Raw genomic sequence first — 13,671 nt, 5'->3', positions numbered from 1 at the left:
TTGTAAAACAAGCCAACAAGAAACCTTATGGGAAATGGACCACTTGGTGCCAGGTAATCTGGATTTAGGGTGCCAGCTGTTTATAGGCATTGTCTGGGACCTTGAAATTGAATGAATATTACAGTTCTCCTAGAGGGGGAGGAAGTCCAATAAGAAGCTAAGCTTGGGTACAGATCATCCCTCTGGGAGAAGAGCAGATCCCTGGTTCCAGTTAGCTTTTTGCCTGCAACCCAACATGAGTTCTTAGGATCACTTTCAGACAAATGTGCTCTTTGTACTAAAATACTAAGTTATGTTAATTTTCGCTTCTGTGTAGACCCATTGATTGATTTTCACCTTATGATTTGATGAACTTCAATGGGAAAAGTGTTCCTTATAATCTAAATTTATTCCTATATTCTATACCCTACTTGTTTGATATTTTATTATATATATATTTTTTATCCTCACCCAAGGATATTACTGATTTTAGAGAGAGAGGAAGGGAGAGAGAGAAAAAAACATCGAGGTGAGAGAGAAACATCTATCAGTTGCCTCCTGTACATGCCCCAATTGGGGATCGAACCTGCAACCTGGGTATGTGCCCTGACCAGAAATTGAGCCCACAACCTTTGGTGTATGGGACAACACTAACTAACTGAGCCACCCAGCCATGATTCATTACTCTACTTCGCTTACCACCTAACAACCTTCATTTAACACTTGCCCCTGTACTGAACAGTACTACAACTAATGAATATGTCAGAATGCCTTCTGAGTTTGCTAGAAGAACGAAAGGCAGCCTATTTTAATTTTCCCTTTTATAACCACAAGAAACAACAGAATTGAGCCCTCTTATATCAAGACACTTAAAGAGGGGAAATAACCTAGCTGCTGTGGCTCAGTGGTTGAGCACAGACCCATGTACCAAGAGGTCACCAGTTTAATTCCTGGTCAGGGCACATGCCCAGGTTATGGGCCCAATCCCCAATGGAGGGCATGCAGGAGGCGTCCAATCAATGTTCTCTTTCATTGATGTTTCTCTCTCTCTCTCTCTCTCTCTCTCTCTCTCTCTCTCTCTCTCCCTCTCTCTCTCTCTCTCTCTCATCAATAAGGAAAACATATATATATATATATATATATATTTATCCTTACCCGAGGACATTTTTCCACTTTTTGTTCAGATACGGTAGGAGGGGAGAGAGAGGAAGAGAGAAAGAGACAAACATCGATGTGAAAGGGACACATCGAGTGGCTGCCACCCGCACAACCCAACCAGTGCCGGGGACAAACTGCAAACAAGGCACATGCCCTTAGTGGGAACTGAACTCGGGTCTCTCTGGACTGCAGGCCGATGCTCTAACTGCTGAGAAAACTGGCCAGGGCAATAAGGAAAACATATTTTTAAACAAGAGGGGGAATAAAATTAGTAAGTGCAAAGGGTAAAGAAGGAAAAGACACCAGTTGCCCATCACCCCCACCCTTTCATCCCTGGGGACACACTCATTGTCTCTTGGTTCAGCATTCTATGACTTGTAATTTGTGTGTCTGGTGATAGATAATGGGTTAATGCTCCTGCTGGAACATGACTCACCTATACTTACCAGGATTCATTTGGGAACAAGCCAGGGGAATTGGGTTGGGTCTTAGGCCATCACCTGAGCTGGATGGATATAGTATACAATCTCAGTAACTCCAGCTGGTGACCAGGATCAACCCTTTCCCTGCTAGTTCCCCACTCCTAAACTCCAGTGCCTCCATCCAGTGGCCAACTCCCCATTGGCTTATCTCCACCAAAGCTGTCATCTTGGGAATAGTAACCTTTCTCAGAAGAAAAAAACTTCAGTTAAAATTGGTTCAATATCTTTTCCTTATTTGTAGTCAAAGTTTAATTAATAATGGGAATAAAAACATTTAGGGAACCAGTTCTCTTGAGCAGTGCAAAGTAATCTCTAGTTTCTTTTCCCAAAAAGTACATTTCAAATAGAAAACATGCTCAGTATCTACTCCTAAGTAAATTAATTTTGACTCTCAATTTATCTTTCCTTAATGCTAGATAAGCTCAACAATGCTCTAAGAAAATCCTTTTACAAAGACCTGACAGTTGCCCTTCTTCTTCAACTCTCAAGTTGAGGGAATCACAAATAGATTTCTTCAAAAATGTCTCTTGTCTAGTGAGCCAGCGAGGCAGGTTTGCTACAGATCCACTAGGTGGATAACAGTGGTAGAAGACAGAGAGGAAAACACTATTTTTGACTAAGCAAGTAGAATGAGTGGATAGGTGAATTAGAAAGAGTTCATATTGAGGGACCTCATTAAGATTATAGCAAAGATAGAGAGCATCTGTAGTAGAAACTGGGGTGCTCCACCAAGGTCCCCCCTTCAGGCCAATGCACCTATCCCTGAGTTGCTGGAGCTGTTGGTTCCTGACAGCTTATATCCCTGTTCCTCAGCTAGCAATTGCCTTTGCCCTCAGGTATCTGCCTCACAAAGGTTAGGCTCTCTCTCAGTAAGTGGCCCACAACCAGTGACTGGCTGCTGTGGAAATAGTCTTGTCATCCTTGCATTAATTTGGGACAACTCTGAAGGACCATTCCAGCTTCAGAGCTTCATGTGAGATAGGCTGAAGCTTTGGTTGTAGCTTCATCCCGGGTCAGTGTCTCCCTCTGTCCAATGTTGGTTTCCTTAGTTCCTTACAGTCTATATTTTCTAAGAGAACTTCTCAATAAACCTTCTGCACTCAGTTATTCATCTCCTTTTAATTAATACCTAAAAACATCATTTGTTTACTTTCAAATCTCATGCTCCCAATCAGAGTTGTGGCATCATAAGAATTCTTTCTAAACTTCTCATTCTATAATCTTCTGACCTATTATCATGAGCCTAGTGATGATGTAGGAAGGAAAAGCTGGGAGATGGTAAATCAGAGTGCATAAGAGAGGTCCTTGTAATATTGTGATTTATAATAAGAAATATATATATTTAGTTTTTGTTCGCATTCCTGGCATGGGCTCATAAAACCACTGGAATTTCCTAAATGATATGAGTTATAAAAGTGCCTTTTGTTACTCATAACAAGCCCCTTTCAACCACACCTGAGTTTAAGTTAATGGGGTGACTTTTGGAAAGCCCCTCAGGATGGGGGCTGGTTGCCAAGGATGCCAACTCTGTGATTAGAGGGGTTGGAATGTTCTGTCCTACCCTCCCACCTCTGGGGAGGGGAGAGGGGCTGGAGGTTTGAATTAATCACCAATGGCCAACCCTGGCCTGTGTGGCTCAGTTGGTTGGAGCATTGTCCTGTACACCAAAAGGTGGCAGGTTAGGTTCCCAGTCAGGGCACATACCCAGGTTGTGGGTTGCATCCCCAGATGGGGCACATATGGGAGGCAACCAATTCATGTTTCTCTCTCACATCCATGTTTCTCTCTCTCTCTCTCTTTCTCCCTCTCTCCTTCCCTCCCTTCTTCTCTCTAAAATCAATTAAAAAATAAAATAAAAATCACCAATGGCCAATGATTTAATCAGTTGCGCCTTCTAATGAACCCTCCTTAAAAATGCAAAAAGGGTTCAGAGAGCTTCTGGGTTGATGAGCAGGTGGAGGTACCAGGAAGGTGATGTGCCAAAGAAGGCACGGAAGTTTCACGCCCCTTCCCCCTCATACTTTGCTCTAGGCATTCCTTTCATCCGGCTATTCCTTAGTTATATCCTTTTATAATAAACTGGTGAGTTTATTATAAACTGTAAGTAAACTGTTTACCTAAATTCTGTGAGCTGCTCTAGCAAATAAATCAAGCACAAGGAAGGGGTCAGAGGAGGATCCAATTTATAGCCAGTTAATCAGAAGCACAGGTAACAAACTGGACTTGCAATTGGTATCTGAAGTCAGGAGGGAAGGGGCAGTCCTGCAGGACTGAGCCCTTCACCTATGGGATCTGACACTATCTTCAGCTAGATACTGTCATTGACTAGAACTTAGTCATATGACTACATCTAACTTTATATGTCCAGGAAATACATTAGAATGGAGTCTAGTGTACTACTAGCAGACTCAACCACAATAGTGTGTGTAAAATCTTTTTGTAGAGTCTTACTTTCCTTATCATTATATCTTATATTTTCATGTTTCTATATAGTCTTGATTATTGTGGTAGATTTTATTACTGTTAAAAATCTTTGCTGACTCTTTCCTCTGGGACCATCTCTATAGGGCCAAAGGCCTGGTGGACCAACCTCCACCAGAAACAGTGTCTGTCTCATTGATATCAGGCTTGGTCATATGGCTTGCTTTGGCCAGTGGAATTAGAGCAGAAATTAAATATCCCACATCTGAGCCTAAGCTTTAAGAGCTATTGTATAATTCTATCTTTGCTCCTTTTCCACCACCTTGAGATCACCATGGGGCTGGTACTTCCAACTGGGTCCTTGAATGAAGCAGAGTTGCAGCTAACCTGCAAAGGATAGGTAACTGAGTGAGAAGTAAATTTGTGATAAATCAGAGATTTGGGGATCAGCTGTTATTGAAACATAATCTAACAAAAGCTGACTGATATAATAATTATAATGGCTGCATAATATGTCATTGTGTTATGTACCCTGAATTTTTTAGTCCATTTTCCTAATATTGAACATTTAAGTGGTTCTAATTTTCTGCTATTATAAATAACGCTGAAAAGGATATCTATGGGAACATTTTTGTTGTTGTTTCTGTTAAATTATTTCCTTAAGCTACATTTTATTTTATTTTATTACTATTTTTTTTATCCTCACTCGAGGGCATTTTTGCGTTTATCTTCAGATAGAGCAGGAGGGAGAGAGAAGGGGGAAGAGAGAGAGAGAAATATCGATGTGAGAGAGACACATCAACTGGTTGTGACACACACGACCCCAACCGGGGCCTGAGACAAACTGCAACCGGGGTACGAGCCCTTAGCGGGAACTGAACCCGGGACTTTCTGGTCCATGGGCTGATGCTCTAACTGCTGAGCAAAACTGGCCAGGGCCTTAAGCTATATTTTCAAAATTAATTTTAGAGAGAGAGGAAGGGAGAGGAGGAGAGAGAGAGAGAAATATTGATGATAGAGAAACATTAATCAGCTGCCTCCGGCACAATCCCTATTAGGGATCAAGCCTGCAACTGGGGCATGTGCCCTGGCCAGGAATTGAACCAGCAACCTCTTCATGCATGGGATGATGCTCCACCAACTGAGTCACACCTATCAAGGCTATACTTTTTTAAAGAATTTTCTTTTTATTGATTTTTAGAAAGAGAGGAGAGTGAGAGTGAGAGTGAGAGTGGGAGTGGGAGAGGGAGAGGGAGAGAGAGAGTGAGAGAGAGAGAGAGAGAGAAACATTGATTTGTTGTTCCACTTATTTATGCATTCATTGATTGGTTCTTGTGTCCTGACCCATGATCAAACTCACAACTTTGGAGTATTGGGATGACGTTCTACCCAACTGAACTACTTGGCCAGGAAACCTTAAGCTATATTTAAAAAAATGTTGACTGTGTTACAGATGTCTCCCATTTTCTCCACTTTTGCCCCTCCACCCAACCCCTGCCCCACCCCGGGCCTTCCCCATACTATTGTTTGTGTCCATGAGTTATGCATATATGCATACATGTTCTTTGGTTAATCTCTTCCTGTCCCCTTCTACTTCCCTCCCTGCACTTAGATCCATACCTCTGGACCTATTTTGTTCATCAGTTTATTTTGTTCAATAGATTCCACATATAAGTGAAATCATGTGATATTTGTCTTTCTCTAACTGGCTTATTTCACTTAAACTATATTTTTAAGGGTAAAAAACTAGGTCAACATGTATGATCATCATTATTGTTCTTATTCCCCAAAGGGGTGTGTTGTCTGTATATTAATTCAAGTTCCACCAAACCCACAGAAACCACTCCGGTACCTTTAACAGAGGGAGAATAAAACAGGAAATTGATGTTAAAGGTAATGGAGAAGCTGAGATGTCAGTGGTGGAATAACTCAGAGATTGGCAACAGAAGAAAGATGCTGTTGCTCCGAGGGATGGAGGGATACTTGAATGAGAAACCAGGGCCATCCGAAGGGAACTAGAACCATGACTGAGTCGACCTAGTCAAAACTGTCTAGTACTAGCTGGGACCATCAAGGGAGGTTTGGTCTTGCAAAAGCTGGACCCATGGAGATGTTGTAAGAAGAAAGAGAGAGGGAGAAAAATACCTTGAAACTCTTTCTTCTTCTTGCTCTCCAATCTTCTGCAAGTACTGTCCACTGGGCAAAACTACCCAGAAGCCAAAGAAAAAAGGAACCTGGGAAATTTAGTTTCCTATAGTACAGAACAGAGCCAGAGAAGGGCAGTGAGTTTTCTGAGAGCAAACTGGACAGTAATGAATGAGTAAACAACTTTACCAGTCTTTCTAGCATTGTGTGTTATTATAAACGTTCTTTTGACATGGGAGGCAATACAGTTTAGTAGGTGAGAGTACTGACTCTGAAGTCAGGCACCCCTGCATTTGAATTCCTGCTCTGAGCTTGAGTGATTTGCTTAACCTCTTCAAGTTTCAGTTTTTCATATATAAAATTGTTATTGGTAGAAGTGGGGTATCCCTTTCCCCACTGAGTGCTAGGGAATAGTTGATTAGCTATCTCGAGAAAATAATTTTCTGAGACTCACATTGGAGGATGAGTGATTTTCATTTGCGTGGAATCATAATCCTGGATTTCCAGTCCTATCTCCCTTAATCTAGTCCTGGAAGAAGTGCAGCTGGGGATTATTAGAGCTAAAAGCAGAGCCAGTGTCCAGAGTTTCTGTTCTATGTTGGAATTGGGTCTGGTTTAGCATCAGGCTAGTTGCAGTCCATTAGTCCATTGTGTGGGGTCCACATGGCCCACCATGTGGACGAATGCAAGAGAGCAGGAGCGTGAGAGCCCCACAAACCAGGTGTCAACTAAGAGGAACCAAGGGAGACCAAGAGCAACCAAGAGAGTGAACTTCTTTGTTTAGGGGATTAGATATTCCAAATATTCCTGCATTTGCAGTGGTCTTGCCTACTCTGTCCAATGACCTGTTCCCAGTTATGACTGAAAGGCAAGTACCTTCCCTATGTCACCCAGACTTTACTGAGCCTTTGTCTTTTCTCCCCTTGTCCAGCCCCTTCCCCCAGTGATCTGTTGGGAATAGACCGGTGGCTCCCTGGGGAGTGTTCAAGTGTAGCTTTCTGGCAAAGCTACACAAATGACATGCTTATAATATTTGGTCTTTCCTTTGCTCCTTCCTGTTATTAATAACTAGGTTAATTATAATGGTATCAAAATATTGTCAAGATTAAATAATATAAAACACTAAGCATAGTGCTTAGCATGTAATAGGTCCTCAATAAGCATTAGCTAATATAATTATTAGGTGTTACAAAAAATCTTTAGATTGGTTTAATTTTCACTCCTTTGATGTCTGTGTAGGAAAAACATTTTCCAAGTAATTTTCCTTCACCATATGTATATCTTCAAGAATTAATAAACTATTTATTGAATTATCTTAACTACAGGTGTCTTGCTTATAAATTTGAATGAGTTGTTAATATAGCATAGTTATTAATCCTTTGTTTATCACATTTTATATTTTGTATTGCTCAAAACTAAAGAAGTTGTCATTCTTATACAAAGCTGAAAAATACTGTATTTCCTTTGTGGTGTCTAGAATTAGATTATTATATACAATTACTTATTAATTAAGCTCTAAGTATGACTGTATAAAAGATAAAATCTCTCCTATAAAAGTCTAGGGTAGTATGGTGCTCTATTGTGTCAGAAAACCAGGCTCCTTCTATTTTGTTCTACCATCCTTAGAATGCTTCCATGGTCTCTTGATTCCAGATGGCTCTCTACCACCTCCATATTCCAGCTAGTGGGAAGGAGGGAAGGGAAAGATACATGGCTAGTCTTGAATGGCATAACCTGGAAGTTGTACACATCACTCCCTCTCACATGCCATGGGCCAGAATTTAGTCCCATGACCACATCTAATTATTTGGGAGACTGGGAAATAAAGTTTGTATTTTAGGTGGCCACATATTCAGCTCATAATTCTATTATGATAGAAGAAAGACCAAACAGACATTCGGGGAAAACTATTAACCTTCGCCATTCTGCTATTCTGGCCACACAAACATCTATTCATGCCTTCTTTCCCACACATAAAATATACCTGTTGTCAAGGGAGAGAACTCCCAAGTACAATCCTGTTACTACTGAAAGGGAGCAGAATTTGCCACCCCAAAAATATGCCTCTCTGGCCTATTGATTATCTTGAGTCCTACTGGCTTGGAAATGCAAAAGCCCTGTGCTGGATTCCTTAGTTTGCTCATCAGACAGTCCTGAGCTCTGTTCTCATTTTTTTTCAACCTCACCCGAGGACATTTTTGCATTTAATCATCAGAGAGAGTGGGAGAGAGAGGGAGGAAGAGAGAGAAAAACATCGATGTTAGAGAGACACATCGAGTGGTTGCCACCCACACGACCCCAATCGGGGCCAGGGACAAACTGCAACTGAGGTATGTGACCTTAGCAGGGACCAAACCCAGGACTCTCTGGTCCACGGGCTATTGCTCTAACCACTGAGCAAAACTGGCCAGGGGCTGCTCTGTTCTCTTAAAGGTACCCCTTGTCCATTGTCCACTATGATCCTAGTCTCTACTCTCTGGAAGGTTAATTTCCATTGATTATTATGGCCACATCTGCAGTGGACCTTTCTTTTTTAAATATATTTTATTGATTCGTTTTTTTTAGAGAGAGGAAGGGAGAGAGAGATAGAAACATCAGTGTGAGAGAGAAACATCAATTGGCTGCCTCCTGCGTGCCCCCCACTGGGGAATGAGCCTGCAACCCAGGCATGTGCCCTGATCGGGAATTGAACCAGGACCTCTCAGTCTATGGGACGACACTCAATGCACTGAGCCACACTGGCCGGGCTACAGTGGACCTTTCTTGAGGATCGTTCAGCTTTCACAGGTTTCCTGCCGAACAATTTGGTCATCCTAACTGCTTGGTGGTAAAGGGGAGCAGAATTTACCACCCCAAAACATGCCTCCTTGACAAAAGGATTATGGTGAGCTAATTATTTTAAAGAAACAGCATATACTGGAGAAGCTCAGAAAACCAAGTAGAAATTATCCTTCTGTAAGAGACGTTTACAATTGTAAAAAGAATTCTCCATCTGTAAGGGTGTCTTCTTCTGTATAGCAGGAAGAGAAGGACAACTCTAAATTTCTAGAAATTCTTATCAGTGGAGAAGGCAATGACTTCAATCTGCAAAACAACCTTACCCTTATTTGCTGTACTTTGCCTGACACCCTCCTATAACTAACTCCCAGTTCCCAACATTTTCCTTGTCTTTAGCTGGAAGTGGTGTTTAAGGTGGTGGATTGGACCATTTCCAGGAGTAACTTAGTTTTCCCGGGTCCCTACCATGTATACAGGAGGTAAACATGTTATTAAACTTCTGTTTGTTTTTTCTCCCGTTAATCTGTCTTTTATTGTGGGGGATGGGAGGATGTCCTCAGGCAAGAACCTAAAAATGTAGAAGGGAAATTATTTTTCCTTCCTTAGAGACTCTAATCATCATAGGCATTTGCAAACCAGGTTTTGCTTTCTTGGGCTTTCAGACATCCTCTAATATTTAATGGGCTTTTGGTCTACTTGCTGATTGTCAATTACATGTAGAAGTAACCATTGGGCAAGATCACCTACCAGGAAGTGGGAATCTGTCTTGGCCATGAACTCCTCTGGTAGAAGGAGGCAGGAAGCAGCAGGGCCCAGGGGTAGAAGGACTCACAGACCCCAAGAACTTGACCAAGCTTGTACCATGGTGGTGCTTCCCATGGGGGTCAACAGCTTTGTGTCCCTAGGCACCCTCCTGCAGCTGACCCAGTTTTGCAGATTTTCAGCTGAAGAAGTGCAGTGAATGGTGGACAACAATGCAGTTTGCCCTGCAGCAGGGGGACCCAAGCACTGGCCTTCTCATCCAGGCCAATCAGTCATTCCCTGTGTAGAAGGCCACTTAACCTCAAGTCAAATCCAAGGAAAAGATACATCTTTGAATGACCCCTGACACCACCTAAGATGTTAATGAAGTATACGTTGCATGTGAGAGTATAGAACTCTGCGCCTGCATGAATCAGAGCCAGCCAGCCAAAAGAAGGACCTGGAGAACAAAGAAATCCACTCTGTGCCTGTGCAAACCAGTATCAACCCACTGATGGGGAAACTGAAGATCAAAGGAATCTGTCCTGTGCCTGCGTGAATCAAGTGGCAGCCCACCAAAGGGGAAGGAGGAAGCATGTGACCATATAAGCCAGACCCCAGAAGTAAATTGGGGATCCATACTATTCTCCATGCAGTGTGCAATGAGCTTTCTTACTTGATCTTTAATAAACTTCTTTCCTTCTGAATCCGCTTCGCCTACTTTGTTGATTTTGGCTCCTCTCTTGATTTCTGTCCTGTGAGGAGCAAGAACCCTCCAGCTGGTAATACCTGCAGGTAACTGAGTTGGAGCTAATGCCCACAGGAGAACCCACAGGCCCTGTCCTTGATTCCTTGATGCCCATCCATGGTACATTCTGGCATCTCTGGCCATCCATCTTGCTCAAGGTCCTGTCCTTCCCGGGAAGAATGTACATGCACCTGGCCCCAGGGCTGCCTAGAACTGATGTCACTGTCACTGATGAATCCTGGTGTCATCAGTGACATGTGGCCAAATTGCTAAGCGGTTATGTTCATCAACTGACCCCTGACACCGCCTTCTGTTCTGCCAGTGGAGTGATCCTGACTGCAAGGAATGCTGATAGCTTCCTGTTTCCCAAGTACTTCAAGGAGGCCCTGCAGCTTTGCAATATCGGAGAGACCCGAGTGGCCCCAAGCACAGCTCCAGAGGATGATCCAACAATAAAATTTTCTTTAAATGTAAAAAGATGACCCTAGTTTGAAAACACACAAACAAACAAAAGAAGTAACTATAGCCCACGATCTCTTCCAGGCATATTCTCTTGCTTTTTCACTGTTCTCTGTGCTGACTCATCTTCCTGTCATTCAACTTGATAGTTCCTTCCTTAGGCTCTTCTTAATAGGTTTGGGTGGGAGGTTGACATTCTTAATATGCTCTTTACCTCTGCTCTAGCTCTCATTTACTGGTCAAGAAGGAAGGTGCTTGAGGAGCCCAATATTAAATATTATCTCTTCCCAAGCTTTCCTTTTTTTGTAGCCTCTTTAAACTGCTTCACTGTGGAGTTGCAGAAAGCAGTTGGCTTTTGCCTTTGTGTGAGGCTCTGAAATTGCAGGCCACAGACAAAAATGACTCTTGACAGAGTTCTGTTCTCTTCCATTTTTGGTTGCTATCTAGCTAATTCTGACTGGGGTCCATCCCTCTATAGGGTGCTGCTAAAAGTAGCAAGAAGCAGCAGACACTGCTCAATGTTATAAATCTTTCTTATTTACCTCAATGCTATTGCTTTTGATGCCTGTGAGTTGTTTTCCAAGATCTTGCTGACCTTTATTAATACTGTGCCTAGCTAAAATATCTATTTTCTCAGAAGAAAGAGAAAAATGGATGTTGGGAGAAAATTAGCACTCTGTTCTACAGATGTCTATTGATTCAAACAGGTTCTTATTTTATTTTATTTTTTAATCCTCACCTGAGGACATTTTTTCATTTTTTGTTCAGGTAGAGTGGGAGGGAGAGAGAGGAGAGAGAGAGAGAGAAACATCGATGTGAAGGGGACACATTGAGTGGCTGCCACCCACATGACCAACCAGGGCCGGGGACAAACTGCAACCAAGGTACGCGCCCTTAGCGGGAACCGAACCCGGGTCTCTCTGGACCGCAGGCCGACGCTCTAACTGCTGAGCCAAACTGGCCAGGGCTCACAAAGGTTCTTAATTCCACTCCATAAAATGAATCAGCAACTTGTAGGAGGCGTGGGGCCAGCAAAATAGAAAACCGGCATGCTCAGATTAATATCAAAGGACTCACTTTGAAAAAGGAAACCCAGACAGTTCCTCCCCAACCCCAAGAAAGCTAAACTTTTGCTAATTTTGATCTCATTGGTATAAATGTTCAAAGATTATCTCATAACTAGCAATAAAGCTAACTTTCTGGGTCCTGTCAAAAACTTCATTTTGAGGATCTATCCAACAGGAAGATATAACCTTGATAAACATATATGCACCCAATATAGGAGCACCAAAATATATTAAAAATCTTCTGGAGGACTTCCAAGGAGAAATCGACAACAATACAATCATAGCAGGGGACTTCAACACCCCGTTGACAGCACTGGATAGATCCTCTAGGCAAAAAATTAGCAAGGAAACAGAGACTCTAAATGAAGCACTAGACCAAATGGATTTAATAGATATCTACAGAGAATTACACCCCAAAACTACAGAATACACATTCTTCTCAAGTGCACATGGGACATTCTCAAAGATAGACCACATGATAGGACACAAACTAAATCTCTACAAGTTCAAGAAGATTGAAATCATATCAAGCATCTTCTCAGATCACAATGGCATGAAACTAGAAATCAATGGCAACAAGAACATACAAAGACATTTCAACACATGGAGGTTAAATAGCATGTTATTAAACAATGAATGGGTCACCGACGAGATCAAGGAAGAAATTAAAAACTTCCTGGAAACAAATGAAAATGAACACACAACAACACAAAATCTATGGGATGCAGCGAAAGCAGTTCTGAGAGGGAAGTTCATAGCACTACAGGCCTACCTCAAAAAACAAGAAAAATTTCTAATTGACTGTCTAACCTCACAACTTAAAGAATTAGAAAGCAAACAAAAAGAAAACCCCAGAGCAAGTAGAAGGAAGGAAAGAGTAAAGATCAGAGCAGAAATAAATGACATAGAGACCAAAAAAACAATTCAAAGGATCAATGAAACAAAGAGCTGGTTTTTCGAAAAGATAAACAAGATTGACGGACCCTTAGCTAGACTCACCAAGAAACAAAGAGAGAGAACCCAAATACACAAAATCAGAAATGAAAGAGGAGAAGTAACAACCAACACCATGGAAATACAAAAGATCGTTAACAACTACTATGAACAACTATATGGCAACAAATTCGAAAATCTAAGCGAAATGGACAAATTTCTAGAAACACACAGTCTCCCAAAACTATTCCCGGAAGAGATAGGAAACTTGAACAGACCAATAACAACCAAGGAAATTGAAGAGGTAATCAAGACTCTCCCAGCAAACAAAAGCCCAGGCCCAGATGGTTTCACGGGAGAGTTTTACCGAACATTCAAAAAAGAACTAACACCCATTCTCCTCAAACTATTTCAAAAAATTCAAGAAGAAGGAAGACTTCCAAACACGTTCTATGAGGCCAGCATAATTCTAATTCCAAAACCAGAAAAAGACACTACGAAGAAAGAAAACTACAGGCCAATATCCCTGATGAACATAGATGCCAAAATCCTGAACAAAATATTAGCAAATCGGATCCAGAAGTACATCAAAAAAATTATTCACCATGACCAAGTGGGATTCATTCCAGGGATGCAAGGCTGGTACAATATTCGCAAATCAATTAACATGATACACCACATCAACAAAATGAAGAATAAAAACCACATGATTGTATCAATAGATGCTGAAAAAGCATTTGACAAAATCCAGCATCCATTT

This window comes from Molossus molossus, unplaced genomic scaffold, assembly GCF_014108415.1.
Source record: "Molossus molossus isolate mMolMol1 unplaced genomic scaffold, mMolMol1.p scaffold_m16_p_2, whole genome shotgun sequence".
NCBI lineage: Eukaryota > Metazoa > Chordata > Mammalia > Chiroptera > Molossidae > Molossus > Molossus molossus.
This window is presented reverse-complemented; position numbering follows the sequence as displayed.